This window comes from Gorilla gorilla, chromosome 13 (genome assembly GCF_029281585.2).
Source record: "Gorilla gorilla gorilla isolate KB3781 chromosome 13, NHGRI_mGorGor1-v2.1_pri, whole genome shotgun sequence".
In the NCBI taxonomy this organism is placed as follows: domain Eukaryota; kingdom Metazoa; phylum Chordata; class Mammalia; order Primates; family Hominidae; genus Gorilla; species Gorilla gorilla.
In genome coordinates, this window is record NC_073237.2 from 64046155 (window position 1) to 64063205 (window position 17051).

A 17051-nucleotide genomic window follows, 5' to 3' on the forward strand; every position below is an offset into this window, starting at 1 on the left:
TGGGCTTCTTACCTTGAATTTTAAAATAACCACTAGAGATTATTTTTTAAAAAATAAAAATAATATTTCTTGCTGGGTGTGGTGGCTCACAACTATAATCCCAGCACTTTGGGAGGCTGGGATGGGCGGATCACCTGAGGTCAGGAGTTCAAGACCAGTCTGACCAACATGGAAAAACCCCGTCTCTACTAACAATAAAAAATTAGTCAAGCATGGTGGTGTGTGCCTGTAATCCCAGCTACTCAGGAGGCTGAGGCAGGAGAATTGCTTGAACCTGGGAGGCGGAGGTTGTGGTGAGCCAAGATCGCGCCATTGCACTCCAGCCTGGGTGACAAAAGCGAAACTCCGTCTCAAAAATAATAATAATAATAATAATAAATACAAATCGTTCATAAAGTAAATTAAGAAAACAATTATATTTATAATTGCATATAAAGAATAAAATACCTAGGGATGGCCGGGCATGGTGGCTCATGCCCGTAATTCTAGCACTTTGGGAGACCGAGGAGGGCAGATCACCTGAGGTCAGGAGTCCGAGACCAGTCTGGCCAACATGGCAAGACTCCATCTCTATTAAAAATACAAAAAATTAGCTGGGCGTGGTGGTGTGCGCCTGTAATCTCAGCTACTCAGGAGGCTGAGGCATGAGAACCGCTTGAACCCAGGAGGCGGAGGTTGCAGTGAGCCGAGGTCATGCTACCGCACTCCAGCCTGGGCAACAGAATGAGACTCTGTCTCAAAAAAAACCAACAAAACAAAACAAAAAAACCTAGGAACAAATTTAACACAGGAGGCAAAAGACCTACACACTGGAAATTACAAGACACTACTGAAGAATAAGACCTAAATAAATGGAAATACATCCTATATTCATGGATTGGAAGTCTTAATATTGTTAAGATGACAATATTACTCCAAATAATCTGCAGATTCAATGTACTCCTTATCAAAACTCCAACAGCCCTTTTTGCAGAAATGAAAAAACAGATCCTTAAATTCGTATGAAGCTGAAAGGGATCCAAATAGCCAAAACAACACTAAAAAAAAAAAAAGAAAAAAGTTGAAGAACTCTCACTTCTCAATTTCAAAACTTACTACAAAGCTACAGTAATCAAAAATGGTGTAGTACTAGTATAGGGATAAATATATGGACCAATAGAAAAAAGAGTCCAGAAATAAAATCTCACATATATGGCCAATAGATTTTTAACAAGGGTACAAAGACCATTCAAATGGGGAAATATCATCTCTTCAGCAAGTGGTGCTGGGAAAACTAGATATCTACATACAAAAGAATAAAGTTGGGCCCCTACCCCATACCATATGAAAAATTAACTCAAAATGAATTAACAACCAAAGTATACAAAATAAAAGCATAACTTCTTAGAAGAAAACATAGGGAGGCCAGGGGCGGTGGCTCACACCTGTAATCCCAGCATTTTGGGAGGCTGAGGCGGGTGGATCACCTGAGGTCAGGAGTTCAAGATAGCCTGGCCAACACAGTGAAACCCCATCTCTACTAAAAATACAGAAAAATTAGCCAGGTGTGGTGATGCATGCCTGTATTCCCAGCTACCCAGGAGGCTGAGGCAGGAGAATCACTTGAACCCAGGAGACAGGGGTTGCAGTGAGCCAAGATCTTGCCACTGTACTCCAGCCTGGGCAACACAGCAAGACTCTGTCTAAAAAAATAAATAAATAAAAATTAAAAAAAAAAAGAAAACCTTAAAAATGAGAAAAACTATGTGCAAATCATATATCTATTAAGGGTCTAGTATCCAGAATATATAAAGCACTCTTACAAGTCAACAACAAATAACAATTTTTAAATGGGCAAAGGACTTCAACAGACATGTCTCCAAAGAAGATATACAAAAGGCCAACGTGTACATGGAAAGATAAATACCATTAATCATTAGGAAAATATAAATCAAAACCATAATAAAATACTACTTTATACCCACAAGGATGACTATAATTTTTTTAAAAAGGGAAAATAAATGTTTGCAAGGATATGGAAAAATTGGAACCTTGTACATTGTTGGTGGGACTAGAAATGGTTTGGCCCTGTGGAAAACAGTTTTGCAAAAAGGTTACACAGACTTGCCATACAACCCAGCAATTACACCTCTAAGTATGAACCTAAAAGAACTCAAAACAGGGACTCAAGTACTTATACACCCATGTTCATAGCAGCCTTATTCATAAGAATTAAAAGGTGGGGAAAAAATAAAAAATCTATCAACAGATGAATGGATAAACAAATTATGATATATCCGTACCATGGACTATTCAGCCATAAAATGGCTAAGACATTACAACATGGATGAATATACTAAGTGAAAGAAGCCAGACACAAAAGGTCACATATTGTATGAGAACATTTATTTTACATGTGGTATCTAGAATTGTAAATTCATAGAGACTGAAAGCAGATTAATGATTGTCAGGGATGAGAGAGAGGAGAGAATAGTGTGTTACTGATTACTGGGTACGGGGTTTTCTTTTGTAGTGACAAAAATGTTTTGGAACTAGAGAAAGGTGGCAGCTACACAATATTATGAATGTACTAAATACATCTGAATTGTCAATTATTAAACTGCCTATTGTTATATTATGTGAATTTCATCTCATTAAAAATAAATAAAAGTTAAAAAAAACTAATGTATAGGTAAGACCAAAACACCAATGGGGAACTGGTAAAGTAATGATGGTGGACTTCACTACTTTACCATGACATAACGAGACAGTGGTACTAGTGTAAACGGGCATCTTCTGAATCCCGTTGCCTCTCTGTGAAACACTCTAAGAGCTATTGCCAGGGGAAAAGGAAACCTACTCAAAACCAGGGGTGGTAAATAATCACTGGCTCCGTGACAGCAAAATGATCCATTGCCAGAAACAAAAGCCTAGTTCAGCTTAGCATAGGGGCTCAGAGGACAGCCAGCCTTGGTTGCCTTTAGTCTTTTCTCTACCCGAACTTAACCTACAGTGATGTACATTAAAAGAAGTTCTACACCCTCCCTTACAGGTGAGGAAACTACACCATGGCTGCTTCTAGAGCCCATACACAGGGATGTGGGTAGGAGCTCAAAAAATATTTACTAATTTGGTATACAAGTTGAACGTCCTTAATCCAAAAATCTGAAATAGAAATGCTCCAAAATCCAACACTTTTTGAATGCTGACATGACACCAAAAGTGGAAATTTCACACCTGACCTCATGTGACAGGTTACAGTCAAAATGCGGTCAAAACTTTATTTCATGCACAAAATTATTAAAAATATTGTATAAAGTTACCTTCAGTCTTTGTATCTAAGGTGTATATGAAACATAAACGAACTTTGTATTTAGACTTGTGTCTCATCCCCAAGAAATTTCATTATGTATATGCAAATATTCCCAAATTCAAAAAAGCCCAAAGTCCGAAATACTTCTAGTCCCAAGCATTTGGGATAGGGGATGCTCAAACTGTAAAAGCTGTTTGTTATCATTTGTCAAGCTGTGGAAATTAACAATTCTTCTATCTATCATCATAAATCTTCTCATGAGGCTGGGCACAGCGGCTCATGCCTATAATCCCAGCACTTTGGGAGGTCCATGCAGGAGGATCACCTGAGTCCAGGAGTTTGAGACCAACCCGGGCAACAAAGCAAGACTTCACCTCTACAAAAAACAAATTAGCCAGATGTGGTGGTGCAGTCCTGTAGTCCCAGCTACGCAGGAGACTGAGATGGGAGGACTGCTTGAGCCCAGCAATTTGAGGCTTCAGTAAGCAATGATCACGCCACTGCTCTCTAGCCTGGGCAACAGAGTGAGACACTGCCTCAAACAAAAAAAAAAAGAAAAAAGAAAAAAATTCTTATGAATAACTGTCCAAAAGCACACCCTATATCGCAGCAGGCTCATTTTGCAGGCTTTTCCTCGGGTTCTTGTTCTGTTTGCAATGCTCAAGTTTGGAGCTGAAGTGCTCCTGCAATGGCATTAGGTCTCCCCTTCAGAGTGCTTTCACAGCAAGAGAAATTCACACCAGAAAGGGCACTTTTCGGCCACTTTCTGGGCCATGTGAATAACTTTCAGTTAACCCTTCTCTCATAGAGACAGGGTCTCACCATGATGCCCCAGCTGGTCTTGAACTCCTGGGCTCAAGCAATCTGCTGGCCCTAGCTTCCTGAGTAGCTGGGACTACAGTCATGTGCCACCATGCCAGGCCATCATTGCATTTTAATGTATACTATTTGTTTTGGCTATTTCAACGTGATTATTAGGACAAAACAAGAAATTTAAATTAAAAGGCAACTTTTCTAAAAATTCTTTTTTTTCTTTTCGAATCTGCGTTCTGAATAAAAATTCTTAAAATCAAACTGTTTCTATAATAAGAAAAGATAACAAAGTATCTATATATCTTTGTTTAATTCCTCTGATTGTAATAAATAAGCCATTATCAATACACAGTGGCTGAATCAAAAGGATTTGTTTTATACATTAAAGGTTGAAAGAGGAGAGACAGGGAATCTGAACTCTCCAGATTTTTATATTTGGTTTTAAAAGCCTTCTCCTCATTTAAAGTGTCATTATTAAAAATTATTAATTTTTTTAAATTCTAGAAACAGCTGAAATCACATTCAATATTTTTGAACATTCAAAAACATCTATAATTGTGGATCAGAGTTTAGGAAATCAAAAAAACACTCAGGGATTCTCCATTTCATTGTATCTTAAGACATTTTACAAAATATAAACAATCTCACACTTATTAACTATTTAAGACTTTAGAGTGTTTCTGGCTCACTTTAGTCTCTGGCAGGGCTGGTTCCCATTTTGAAATGAGAACTCTATGTTAAGGTGGAGGATTTAGAGACTTACAAAGTCAAAAAGAAATCATAACTCCTACATTTTTAATCATCCATCCTTCTGGTATATGATTTGTCCCATAATTCTCACCAGAAAATAAAGAAAGTTTTGAAGAACGAGTTATTCTCAATGTAAATCTCCAGCCAGCCTCTGTCAATCATGTTGGCCTTTTCCCCCTAGTTAGCCTTTCTCCACCTCCTGCCTGAAAACTACACTACTATTTAATTGCTTTGTGACTTCACATTTTATTAAAGGCAGAAAAACATAAAGAGCTAAAACAAGGAGATAAGCCTATTGCCATAAATTGTCCCCTTAAGCAATGAAACTTGCCTCTCTAGTATAATAAGGCGGGTACTGTGAAAACCCCCAACAAGTGCAATTCTGCATAAGCCCACAGCCCCCATCACTTACAGCAGACCTTACAGTTCTCTCGAGCGCAGCACCATAGATCAGACCCCAGGGCAGTCAGCTGCATGCTTTCTAAAACCAGTGTGAAGGGCACAGCCCAGGGAGTCACTTTGCTCTCCACCCTCACCTACTCCAAATTTATCTTGTGTTCCCATGGCTGGGGGAGGGAAGCAGAAATAAGAGACAAGGTTATAAAAAATTTTATAAACTGATAGCACCCCACCTGCCATCCCATTCCCTAGAAATCCAGTTACTTGTCATAACCCAGTGAACACATTTTAGCTAAGTGTTCATTTTCATAAATTTGGAAGAATTCACTTCTGTCCCTTTTGAGTCTCCATTTCTTCCTCTGTAGTGGGATCGAAATCATCATTATCAGATTATACCATGTTTCTGAATGTGCCCAAGCCATGGCCCTCTGTAAGATTACATCCAACGATTTACACAAACAAATCAGGTCTTCGTGTTTAAAGCCCTGTGAAAACATCAATGGGTAACTTCTCTAAGTTACTCTGGTTTTTTTGCCACCAGCCAAAAAACAAAGGCTTCAAGTGTTTTTAAATCCCACTGAGGTGTATAACAAAGTTTATGACATTAGTCAAAAAAAAAAAAAAAGCAAGTATATGGGGGGGGATGTATAAAGATCTAATATATCCACTAAGCATAAAAAATGTCTGAAAGTATATACAATAAACTCAGCAGTGGTTATATTAGGAATAGGATCAAAAAGTGGGATACAAGAATCCTTTTTTTGTCTGTATGTTTTATTGTTTGAATATGTGACAATGGGCACATCTGACTTTTGTCATTAATTTTAATTTTCAAAGAGTTAAAATAAGGAAAAGAATAATAATCCGTATTTTCCAAACCAAAAACTGGAACACATGGTCTGCCAAAGGATTTTTATTCCACAACTAGAGATAAGAGGCAGTTAGGAAAGGTAGTCACTGGAATGTTCAAATTTCCAGGTTTCAACAGTTTAAAAAAACTGGCGGCCAGAATTATCTAAAACAAGATTGTCTACTAGCATTAGATATTGAACAAATAGTACAAATCCCTCAGTCAGTCACATTATGTCTTCTTTCTTCTTAGAAGGTAGGCTATGGTGGGTGACGCCAAGATCATCTTTCTTGGTATTGAGCCAGCATGCTCATGAGGAATTTGGCTCAAGTCAATGAGCAGTTTCTGCATTTACGTTTTGCACAAAGGACTACCCAAGGAGAGAAAAGCAAACAAAAGAAACAAAAAACAATATAATAGTGCTTAAGTCCTATACTTTGAGTAAGGACTCTCTAATAAACAAGAACTACAAAAATTGCAGGTGGCTATTCATTTGGGAAAGAAATTAATTTTAATTCCTATCTCAAATCACATTTCAAACTAAGTTTCATACAGATAACATATTTTAAAATGTGAGATGAAACCATAAAACTACAATAAGGTAAATATAGTTAAATGCCTGTGCAATCTTGTGGTTAGAGATGTAATATTGATTCATTTCTTCTATAAATACTTGCCAGGTCTGACCGGCAGATTCTGGCTGAGCGATGGATGAAAAAACGTACTTAGACACAGGTATCCAGTGAAAGAGCAGGCTAGGGGATCAGGGTGCTCACAGAAAGAAAGAGTCATAGCAGCTGTGGCCCTGATAAGCCAGTGCTGCGGGCATTTATTCAGTATGGATTTAATGACAAAGTCTTTGAGTCAACACACTTGTGGGTAATTAACATGGTTCCCCCTCCCCCGGCTTCCCGCTGCTCCCTGGGAGAGAGCAGTCCTGCACACAGATGATTAAAGGCCAGGTTCCAAGGCCTAAGGAAACTAACTTATCTAGATCAATTCCTTTACATCCCCTTGTTATCTAACCTTTGCTCTCGGCTCCAGGTAAGAGAATTTGGCTACCTTCAGCCAAACCCTTTTTTGAAGCTTTTGCAAAACCTCTTCCAAGAAGGTTTGCATCTTTTCCTACAATTTCTTCTACCACCCTGACCGATCTCCTACAAATACTACATGTTAAGCACTAGAGACCTCGCTGTGGATAACACAGACAAGGTCCCTGCCCCTATGGTGTTACAGGCTGGAGGGGGAAACAGGAAAAGAGTAAGTTAATAAGAAATAATAATTGTGGCTGGGCACAGTGGCTCACTCCTGTAATCCCAGCACTTTGGGAGGCTGAGGTGGGTGGATCACCTGAGGTCAGGAGTTTGAGATAAGCCTGGTTAACACGGTGAAACCCCGACTCTACTAAAAATACAAAAATTAGCTGGGCGTGGTAGTGGGCACCTGTAATCCCAGCTACTTGCTAGGCTGAGGCAGGAGAATCACTTGAACCCAGGATGCAGAGGTTACAGAGTGAGCCAAGATCACACCACAGAACTCCAGCCTAGGCGAGACTGCATCTCAAAAATAGATAAATAAATAATTGCATATTGACAAGTGCTCAAAAGAGTGTGTGTGTGTGTGCGCGTGTGCACACATTTTCCAAGCAAAGAAACTGTACCTGCAGAATTTCAGGGACAGGAAGGAGGCTGGCATATTCCCTGGACTGAGAAGAGACCAGTGGGGCTGGAACATAGTGTTCAAGGGTGAGTGACAAGAGGTGGGGCTTTACAGCAGGCAAAGCAAGATCATGCCAGGTCCTGCAGGCCATGATAACAAGAATGCCATGACGAGCTCAGGCAGGGGTATGCCAAGATGTGATCACACTTGAAAGAGATTACTCTGCTATGTAAAGAACTGACAATGGGCAACAAATACCAAGGCATTCTTACTTCCTAGTTAGCCTACATGGAAACCATAAAGGAAAAGATTTGACAACCTAAAATTAAATATTTATATACATTTAAAAGCAGTATAAAAATTGAAAGAAATTATCAAAACAACTAACATACTTTTTAATAAAAGACATTTAAAAATTTTAAATCCTTAAAATCTTGTTGCTGCAAGTCAGTAACAAAAATAGCAAATACCCCTCTGGAGAAATGGGCAAAGGATATGAACAGAAAACTCACAAAGGAATATAAATGGCATATGAAAAGATGTTCATCTGTCTATAAAACTGGTAAGGTTTTCTTGTTTGTTTTAAACTCCACTATCCAATGTTAAGGGTGTGGGAAAAGAGACCTCTCGCATACTGGTGATGGAACTGTAAATTGGTTCAGTCTTCCAGGCAATGTGTATTATATATTAAACCTCTTTCCTAATTTTATAAGAAAATAATTAAGAGCAGCCTCACAAATACAGTTAGAAGAATGTACATTAATGTATATGTCCAAAGTGAGATTTGTTAAAATACATTCCTGAAACAGTCTTCATCAACCTTTAATAATTACACAGCAGTGAGTACTGATAAGGAGAGAGGTTTATAATTTTCAACTGAGAAAAGCAGGGTGCACTTCTGTATTTAAGAATCTTATTTAGGCATACACACCTAAAAAAAAAATCTCTGGAAGAATATAAACAGTGGTTATTTAATGGTGGTAAAGTTACATATTTTTAACAGGTCTTTTATTTATCGATACATCTTTCATTTTTCTACAGTCACTACATACTGCATGAAGTCTCTAATAATAATGCATGAAGTCTCTAAGCAAAAATATACATATATATATCTAAAGCACCATAAAATAAAACTTGAGACACACTAAACTGTCTGGTAAAGGAGGAGATGGAGAGGAGGCAGCGTAGACTGGAGTTGGATGAGAAAATGGTAATGTTAGAAAGGGACTTTGGGGAGCATCTACCTAGTCCAACTCCTCATTTCACAGATTAGGAAAGCATCTATCATCTCCTCACTTCACCTCCCTGACTATAATAACAAAGGCTATTAGAACACAAAACAAAACTATTGCTACTTGGTCTTCACTAATTAAAAAACCATGTACCCCCTAAAAAGCAACCATAAATATCATCATGTGGCACTTAACTCCTGAGTAAAAGGTACCCAGACAGGAGCACAGCCCAAGAGCTGCTTTGGTATTTGGAAACAAGAGGGTTATTGCAGAGTGCCATTTTTTTCCTCACTCCTCAAGCAATTAAGAAATATTTCCATCCTAATACTGCTCCCGTGCCTGTCTAGCACTGAGCTCACAAAGAAACATCCTCAGATAGTTACAACATCTGGCAAGGAAATCCTCAGCATGCCTAAGGGGTTCACAGAATCTGTCGACTTGGAGCCCAGACGTTTTTATCTGGGTCCTGCATCCTGCAGAGGTCTTTGGCAGGCATTTCTAATTCCTTGGCCCATTTCCCACACAGATACTCTAAATGGTTTCCCTTTCTCAAATCTAAAACCCCAAACCTACCACTTTTACTCTCCAGAAATAAATACTTCCTTCTTTCTTCATTGAGGCCACAATCCTTCAGCCCTCTTAATGTTCCTTTCTATTTCAAATCACCTGTGTCTACCTGCTCCATCTCCTCCCTCCTTCCTGGCTCAGGGGGCACATCCCTTCGGTCTCAAAGATGAAGCCCTCCACCCTGATCTATTCAGCCAGCCCTGTAGTCACAGAAGTCCCGGCCCCCTCAGTTTTTCCCCTTTCTTTATGACTCCTTCCCCACCTCTCTCCCCACTGGGTACCTCCCTCTCTTTTAGTATATCTAAGTTTCCTTACCCCAACTCTGCTGCCTCCTCCCAGTGGCATCCTCTTTTGCTCCTTCTTTTCCAGCAAATCTCCAGACCTGGGCATCTACACCTGCACCTCTTTAGCTTATTATGATGTTATGAAGCATCAAGAATAAGTATTTATAGTCAGAAGGCCCAGAGTACACATTCAGCTCTGCCACTGACCATTTCCACAACCATCAGTGAGCAAGCCACTTAATCCTCCAAGTCAATTTCCTCCTCTGTAAGATGAGATTAATAATACCCGCTCCATCTCCTTCACAGCTGTGTTGTGAGGATCAAATGAGATAATGTGTGTGGAAGTGCACTGGCAGCTTAATATAAAGCACTTTAACATTCTAGTTATTCCTGTTATTACTCTATCCCTGACCTCTCAGCATCAACTGAGTCAGGGAAGGTAATTTGTGATCTTCAGGTTGGTCACAGTGTTAACACTAACAATGCTTCAAGGTCAGCACTTTAGTTTCTACTGTGATTTACTGATTTGGTAATAATTACAATTCAAAAACAAGTATAACCTTGGGTTTTTTTAATCATATAAGCAGGGACTTCTGGAAGACAATACTAGTAGGCCAACAATTACTGAACACATACCAAAAGTCAGGCACTGTTCTAAAGTACTTTACCAGAGAGCTTTTATTACTATTTTCATTTTACTTACAGGGAAATTGAGGCAGAGCACAGTCATGATTTGAATCCAGGCATCTAACTCTACAGTCCGTGCCCTATCCGATTCCGTTAGTGGTAAAGTGGGTGCTAGATAGAAATAAACCAGTAAGGAGATCATGACTACTACAGCATTAGAGGCAAGAGATAATATGGACTTAAAAAGGAATACCTAGAATGTTTTTTAAAAACAAACACTTTTTTTTTTTCAAATTGCTAACTACCAATGTTGCTGAGAGCTGAAAGTTACCAGGTACTTCAATATACTGCTACTGAGATTATAAACTGGTGTGGCCTTTCAAGAAAACAGTACATCAACACAGTAAATTAACAGAATACATCAACACCTGAGTGCTACATTCTATCAGCAATGCCACTTGTAGCAATTTATCCTAAGGAAATAATCATAGATGTGCATGACAGATGTTCACTGCAATGTTATTTCTAAAAGTAAATAACAAGAAACAATATAAATGTCTAATAAAAGGAGATGGGATAGAGAAACCATTACATTTCCATATATCTGAATACTATGCCGTCATTTAAAATGATGCTGTAGAAAAAAGGAATAAGCATTTTATTAAGGAAAAGAAGTATGTAAAAAAGCCCACTGATATGGGCTTTGGTATCTCACTGGTTTAAGTTCTGAACCAGTGTGGGTTTACCAGCTATGTGAACGTGGGCAAGTCATTTCTTTCTTTCTTTTTTTTTTTTTCTTGAGACCAAGTCTAGCTCTGTCACCCAGGCTAGAGTGCAATGGTGCAATCTCAGCACAATGCAACCTCTGCCTCCCAGTTTCAAGCAATCCTCCTGCCTCAGCCTCTCTAGTAGCTAGGATTACAGGCATGTGCCACCACGCCCAGCTAATTTTTGTATTTTTATTAGAGATGGGGTTTCGCCATGTTGGTCAGGCTGGTCTCGAACTTCTGACCTCAAGTGATCTGCCTGCCTTGGCCTCCCAAAGTGCTGGCATTACAGGAGTGAGCCACTGTGCCTGGCTAATTTCTCTGAGCTTCAATTGTCCTGTGTGTAAATGAGGATAATAAAAGTACTAACCCCAAGGGTTATGAGAATAAATTAATATATATAAAATGCTTGGTATTTAGCTTGGCACAGCACAAGCATGCAATAAATGTTACTCAAGTTGCAAAAATAGAGAAAGCTAACACAACACATGCACATATTCTAAAAACTTGGAAAATAATATAGTAACACTGATTATCTCTAGAAACAGAGTAACAGATTTTGATTTAAACTCTCTATTTTCTAGGTTTATTGAATACAGCCTGCAATAAATTGAGTATCTCCATTTTTTTCAAGTAGTCTTAATACTCCTTTTGATCTATCAAGTTTCCCTAGTATTATCTAGTCTATGCATATTGTGTTTATGAAAATGGGGTATTTATTGACTTAATCTGCAGAGTAATACAATTCACTTTTATTCTTCAGAGTAAAACAGCTTGCTCATATTTCATCCTATAAAAGTCTTTTCTGCAATCACACACTTGTAGATCAAGAGCAGTCTGAACAGATCATTGGAGCATAAAAGACTAGAGAACAGATTCGTACCTCTAAAAAGCAAAGTTAAAGGAAACAAACATGACAACTTCATGATAGTTATAAAGAAAAAAATGATATGTTACCTTAATTATGTAAGGCCAGAAATTACTGCAATAAATATTTCAACTCCGTGGACAATTTCCTAGTGTGATCAAAAGATGAAAGTAATTCACTAGTTCAGAAGTCCATCCAGTATAGTGACCATCATTCTGAAAGGAAAAAGAAATCTCTTTGAGGGAAATGTAATGGAACAATACTCATTTTTAGGCTTGAGATCTGTAGGAGAGGGGAATCAATACTAGAGACTGCTATGCATTTTGGAAATCAAAGTACAGTTAAGCCACTTTCCTGCTGGGGGTGCAGGGGCAGGCCAGAATAAAAGGGAGCCTAAGATATCATGCAAAGAGTCCCTTTTGCTTTAGGTAAAGGCTAGCTATTTGCTCTTGTGACTCTCCACCACTGCAAAGAAAAGCGCTGGATCCCTCATAGCTTTCCACCTTCTGTTCTGTTCTCCTCCTCCATGTGTTTGGTAGTACATACATAATTCAGCACATGCATACCACTCTATTTTTATGTATTTTTTAATGTCTGTCATACTTACTCAGACCACTCCATAACAAACACATGGCTTTTCTCCTAAAACTGTTAATGGCAGTTCCCTGGGACTAAAACCTCGGAACTGTTTTCAAGTCATCTCTCTTGTCATTACCTTCCACTATCAGTCCACCACCACTTTCCCCAAATGTCCATCTGCTCTCTACCCCTTCTTTTTCACTCCTGTCACATTGCTGAACCCAACTTCCTTGGCATACCTCATCTGTTTATAACAAGAGCCTCTAACTTGGACCCTCTGCAGATCACAGCCTATCCACTCTCTCTTACAGAGAAATTGCTTTCATCCTATTCCTGTAACCTTGAACAGGCCTGGACCCATCCCCTTGACTGTAAAATGAAGAACTGGTCTCAACATTCTCCATCCTCACTGTGCTTTGAAGTCAGATGTCACTGGGCATGAATTCTGGTCCAGCCACTCTGTAAAACTTAGACAAGTATGTCTGCTCAAAATTCCATCTCACTATGCATAAAATGGGAACTAGTACATCTACTCCAAAACTTGCTGTAAAATAATAATGACATCTTATGACTCACGGATCACACAGCAGGTACTCAACAATATTGGTTATTCCCATCCCACCTTACAGAATCCCACAAACTTTGAAGTTCTCTGGTCTTATAACTTCCAAACCTAACGTTTTCTTACATCTACATCCTTAGTGATAATGATTTTCTCTTCCATCACATATAAACTCCCCTGTTGACCTTCAGTTCTTCCATTATCTATCACTACTTTATCTTCCTTTAATTTCCAATAAACGTCTTCTATTCAATCAGATTAGTCTGATCATTTTCCCAAGAACACACACTTACACCCTGCCTTTGTGCCCATCAGTTCCCCATAGACTTTTCTTACTCCCTCTTTCAAGGCCCAGTTTGAATCCAAAGCCCCAGCAATGCCGACCTCGCAAACAATTTAACCCTCACACACTGCCTTAACATTATTGTCTACTCTTCCATGTTCACCAAGATTAGCTGTCCAGCTGACAAAGACTATTTGGATTATTCTAAGTTAAGCTTTTTACTTCAGTGTGGATTGTATTAGAGTTTTTACAAACTACATATTTTTTGGATCGGTTCTGTCAATGCTTTTTGAAATTCATAGGCCTTTGTGCCTTAAGGTAAGCGTCTTTTATTAATTCCATCATTTTTATTTGAGGCTGATACAAGGAGCTTGTTCCATCATCAATGGGTAGACCATTGGTAGACAATCTGACAGCTGTCTCATGAAGCCAGATATGAATTCTAAGTATGTCCAATGTCTGTCAGATTTTGTGACAAAGTGAACATGTTCTAATTGCAAGTACCATTTTAAGACCAAACTCTCAATGGCAGCAAGGATGATGCACAGCGGGGAAAGATGACTGGTTACTAGAGTTTTACCTGAAGATGATGGTTGAAGCTCCAGGGGTAAATGAAAGTTCTAAGGGGAATCAGTAGAAGACACAGTGAAGGGTCAAGGGACATGGAAGAAGACACTGAGTGGTTACAGAGGCAGGAGAATAACCACAAGGGTGGAGAGGCACACAAGCCCAAAGAGAGTTGAGTAACACATCAAATGCTGCAGGTAAGGACAAAATGTCACTAGGTTTAACAATTAGGAAGGGGGTCACTCATGACCCCTGAGGGCAGTTTTCAAAATGGCAGATACAGGATGCTGACTGCAAGGCATTGAGGAGAAACTGGGAGGAAGGCAAACGGAAACAAGCAGAGACTTCCTGCCAAGAACTTTGGCTCTCAAGCCAAAAGGTTTGTGCTGGTCATTTTCTAACCCTGAACTTAACAGCTCAACGAAATACCCAAGCTCGCCCTTCTTCCCTTGCTCCTCACCTGTCCATGTGCAGCGAGCCTGAAAGCTGAAGATAACTGACAGTTGACTGCAAACCCTTCCCGCCTTTTCTCTTCCAGTACCACCCTCACATGCCTGGTTTTGGTTCCCTAACAAATCTTACAGAACTATTCAACAGCTCTACGTTATCAAGTCTCAAAAGCTAAGTTATATTCTTCTGCTGCTGTAGGTAAATGATAGTTACTTATTTAACATAAAAGGAAAGACACCAAAATGTGTCAGATCAACAGAAGTCTAGGTTCAGATCAAATACCATATTACTATCTTTGGATAACCTATGTAATTTATGCTGAATTATTAAAAAATAATTTTTCTTCCTTCAAAGTAGTACTTTGTTCTTTACTGTAAGTTCATAAAATCAAAGAAAAAATAAAAATCATGAGGATAATTAGCACTTTGTTGAACCGCCTTCCACTTGTATATGTATGCATGACACACATAAACATAATACACAAATGTGTAAGTGCATATAAGTTTCACTAAAAGTGAATCATATGATATTACTTGTAACTTGTTTTTCCCACTTATTCTGATGGAAATTCTGTACCATTTAATAGTCTTGTATGCTTTCATTTTTAATGACTGATCAATAATCCATTTTAATAAATTTCCTTGAAGCACTTAAGTCACCTCCAATTTTTGATTATATATTTAATGCTGAGAAAGATATCCTTCACTATACCATCAAGTATTTGCCTGGGATAAGGTCAAGGTCAAATGTATAGAAAATGTGAGGATCTGATACTGTTAATTTGCCCTACACAATGTTTGACCCAGTGGCACATGACAATACCCACTCCTCCACACCCCCTCTAACGATGGGTAATGTTATTTTTTAAATTGTATTCTATAGATTTAATTTTTAAATTTTGATTAGCATATCTTTGGGGTTGAACACTTTGCACCTTTTTACACTCTTGTTCATGTTCTCTATTTTTCTACTACTGTGTTCATCTTATTGATCTGGAATACCTTTTCATATATCCAGGATATTAATTTCATATATCCAGGATATTAATAAACGAAGTATATATTAATATATATTACTATATAATGGATTTATATATTTATATATTAATATTAATCCATATATGCTTGATAATGGAGAGAAAACAGTATATTTTTTGAAACTTTTGCCTACAAGGAACAAAATCAACTGAAGCATATTAGAGCCATAAAGGATCTTTATATAAGGATACTGAGGGATCCTTCACATAGAAGGATACTAATATTAAGCTTTGTCATGTGTATTACAATTCGTTTCCCCAGCTTATTTTATTTCTAAAATGGAAACATCACTACTTCACTAATCTATTTTGAAGATTAAAGAACATGCAGGTAAAGTCATGAGTGGAAGTAATCATCATAAAAACAAAAGCAAAATTGCTGCTACTTACTGAGGACTTAATAAGGTCCCGTATCCTCTCAGTCCTTATGATGCACCTACTAGGCAGGCATTTCCATTCCTCTTTTACAGATAAAATGTAACAGATACCCATAGACAATAAAGTGATAGTTAGATTTTAATTTTTACAAATAAGCTCTGTATTGATCCTAAAAAAGACTTGGTAACAGAATTATTCCCAGCTGTGTTTGTAGTAAAATTTCCTCCTTAGAAGTAATCCCAGGGACTACTCCCATTTCTGCCAGCCACAAACCAAGTTACTAGGTTCTGCACCAACCATTCTTTTAAGTTCCTCTAGTAAATTCTCTTCTTCCCCTTCCTCTATGGCATATCTTTACTATTCAGTGTCATTCTGATATCAAAAAAAAATTTTTTGGCTAGGAGCCAAGGCTACATTATCAGTCACTACAAGTTTAATCTGATGACAGATACTTTGCTAACATTACAAATACATTAAAGGTTCTTCACCAGCTTATATGTTAGTGACGTCTATAGTAACAGCGTACATCTGAACCCACGCTTTTGTGAGGGGCAAAGCACACTGTGCTGTATAAATATTTTATGTACAGCTTGTACTGAAATTCTAGATGAAGAGGCATTCACAGAACCTCTGTAATATGCTGGTTACTCAAGACAGCATATTTTTATTAAAGTTGTGTGCAAGCTTTGCCATATTCTACAGAGATCTCCTTTATTTAATCATAGTTCTCCCACCCCAAATGTTTTTATTTTTTAAATGCATTGGTTGTACTATGGGCAAGGCAGCATCTGAAATAATGGCAAAAGGAAGGTAGCTGATCGTCGAAACTGGTTGTAGTCAATTAGGCTAGCCACTAAGGATTCTGAGGGCAAAAGTGCACAGTGTGAGGGAGCCTGGTAGATAAGTTTCTTTGCAGGAATATTAACAGAACTAGACTACCCATTGCCAGAAAAGGGAAAAGGAAATACTTTTATTAATTCACTGAAGATTTATAGAAAATGCTTAAGAATTTGAAGGCTACTCTTATGGAATAACAGGTTTCCAAATGAGTTTTGGAAACAGCCAAACAACAACAACAACAAAGAAAT

General features: G+C 38.3%; 1 protein-coding gene across 17 annotated transcripts in view; it reads right to left on the minus strand.

Moving 5' to 3' along the window:
• Positions 1–17051, minus strand: part of KANK1 (KN motif and ankyrin repeat domains 1) — a 242537-nt gene that overhangs the window by 148087 nt on the left and 77399 nt on the right. For 9 of the 17 annotated variants that reach the window (XM_055350730.2, XM_031014270.3, XM_055350729.2 and 6 more), the window contains one exon: positions 12198–12323. The gene's annotated coding sequence lies outside the window, so the exon portion shown is untranslated. Of the gene's footprint in view, positions 1–10549; positions 10645–12197; positions 12324–17051 lie in introns of all 17 variants that reach the window. The other 8 variants (XM_055350714.2, XM_055350719.2, XM_055350728.2 and 5 more) reach the window with 1 other exon arrangement.